This window comes from Moschus berezovskii, chromosome 3 (genome assembly GCF_049115385.1).
Source record: "Moschus berezovskii isolate FMDL1 chromosome 3, NW_MosBer_1.0, whole genome shotgun sequence".
Lineage (NCBI taxonomy): Eukaryota > Metazoa > Chordata > Mammalia > Artiodactyla > Moschidae > Moschus > Moschus berezovskii.
This window is the reverse complement of record NC_142462.1, coordinates 24509982-24512718: the sequence shown is the minus strand read 5'-3', so window position 1 is coordinate 24512718 and position 2737 is coordinate 24509982.

The following is a 2737-nucleotide window of genomic DNA, read 5'->3' as shown; positions in this document are numbered from 1 at the left end:
AGAGTCTTCTCCAACACCACAGTTCAAAAGCATCGATTCTTCGGCGATCAGCTTTCTTCACAGTCCAACTCTCACATCTATACATGACCACGGGAAAAACCATAGCCTTGACTAGACGGACCTTGGTTGGCAAAGTAATGTCTCTGCTTTTTAATATACTATCAAGGTTGGTCATAACTTTCCTTCCAAGGAGCAAGCATCTTTTAATTTCATGGCTGCAATCAGCATCCAAAGTGATTTTGGAACCCAACTGAAAGAATGGATAATGAATGTGTAAGGATTATTTTGGGCTCCAAAATCACTGCAGATGCTTTTGAATCTGCCTGCAATTCAGGAGACCCCAGTTTGATTCCTGGATCTGGAAGATCCCCTGAAGAAGAGATAGGGTACCCACTCCAGTATTCTTGGGCTTTACTGGTGGCTCAGATGGTAAAGAACACATCCACCTATAACACAGAAGACCTGGGCTCCATCCCAGTGTTAGGAAGATCTCCTGAAAAAGGGAAAGGCTACCCACTCCAGTATTCCTGCCTGGAGAATTCCACCAACAAAGGAGCCTGGTGGGCTACAGTCCATGGTGTCTGCAAGGAGTCGGACATGACTGAGCAACTTTCACTTTCACACAAATATTTACTCAGCCCCTTCCCACCTTATAAAAAAGCACATTGCTAAGAACTTGAAATAAAATGCTGAAGAAGATATACATGTTTTACTGTAGGTTCTTAGCAAAGTGGTTTGCACAGAGCGATGTCCTTCTTAAGGAAAATGTGGAGATGTTTAAATAATTCTAGCATTCAAAAATCCTTTGTGGAAAAAAAAAATCACAAAAATAATAATAAATACAAAAGAACACCTGCCATTATGAAATTATGCACTATGCACCAGTTTTACTAAGGTTTTCATGTGAATTATATTGTCTTGATTATTAATAAGGTCTTAAGTTGTAAGTAACACGATAAAACTCTATAATTTTAAAAAGTTATTTAGAAAAAAAATCTGTGGAAGGTGCTCAAAGAATTGAGGTGCATTTAAGAGGGCAAGTTTTAGAAAACAAGCAAGGATACTTCGAGGTTTAGGCAGCATAAATTAAAATTTTATTCTGCCCCGTGTGCTCACCATATATATAAATATATATATATAATGTATATTACATAATATTTACAATAAAAATGGTTAATGTTTTTGAGATATCTATGAATAGTAGTTGCATTTCCCTCTCCTTTTGAAATTTTGTTAAAAAGGAAATAAGAGTGACTTTCTTTATATCTAAAGAAGAGCAGAGTTGTCATTTTAATTTTTTTAAAATGTGTCTGTTAAACAAATGTATACTTTGTTATTCTACTTGATCCTAAGGGAGAGGTTGATATTAGTGAAATGATCTATTCTTTAAGCAATTAAAAACTGGAACTGGAAATCATAATTTTATGAAGGTAGTAACAAGATATTTTAAGCATTAAATTTACAAAAATGCTATTTTTGCCTTAAGACAATCCTTTAAAATATCCTCAAAAAACAATCATGGTTCTTTAAACTCTTGGAATAATTAAGACTTCTGCTAAAAGATCAGAAAAATAGAAGTGAAGTGAAGAGCAAGTCGCTCAGTCATGTCTGACTCTTTGCGACCCCATGGACTATGTACAGTCCATGGAATTCTCCAGGCCAGAATACTGGAGTGGGTAGCCATTCCCTTCTCCAGGGAATCTTTCCTACTCCAGGGTATCTTCCCAACTCAGGGATTGAACCCAGGTCTCCTGCATTGCAGAGGGATTCTTTACCAGATGAGTCACCAGGGAAGCCCAAAAAAGAGAGAAAAGATGTCCATTATGTGAGGCAAGAATCAAGCATCCAAATGAAGATCAGTGGTCACTTTACATCTCAGGTTTTTCTGGGGCTTCCTCAGTGGAAATATCTACTAAAGTTTGCCTTTCTGTAGTCATTAACTCTTACTTATACTAAAGCACCCTGGAAAAGGAAATGGCAATCCACTCCAGTATTTATGCCTGGCGAATCCCATGGATAGAAAAGCCTGGCAGGCTGCAGTCCATGGGGTCGCAGAAGTCAGACACGACTTAGCAACTAAACCACCACCACACTAAGGCAATGAAAACAGAATGGCTCAAATTTCAAAGCTTCAATTTAGTCATTGAAGATAATAATAATAATAATAAAATAATAGCAGTCAAGTTAGGCATCATGATGAAAAACCATTTTGCAAGCAGCAGCCCTAAGGGAGACAGAATCTTACATATCTTCAGTGACAAAGAATTTTATGGAAGTTTGTATCTTTTAGTTCTAAAAACAGAAGCACCTTCGAGGCAAATGGCTCTTAATACTCCCTGTAAAATCTCAGATTTGCACTTTATCTGTATAATATAATCATTTAAGATTTACAGTGAACTATGGAAGTCTTGTTTTCCCTTGTCTCAAAAACTGGCTAAATAGACATCTTATTCAGGTGCAAGTAATGAAGAGAGATTGGATTTTTTCATGAGCTAGACTGGCCCACTCCAGTGTTCTTGCCTGGAGAATCCCAGAGACGGCGGAGCCTGGTGGGCTACCATCTATGGGGTCGCACAGAGTCGGACACGACTGAAGTGACTTAGCAGCAGCAGACTGGCCTTTGAAGAAAACTAATGGCACTCATCTCACACACTAGTAAAGTCATGCTCAAAATTCTCCAAGCCAGGCTTCAGCAGTATGTAAACCGTGAACTCCCAGATGTTCAAGCAGGTTTTAG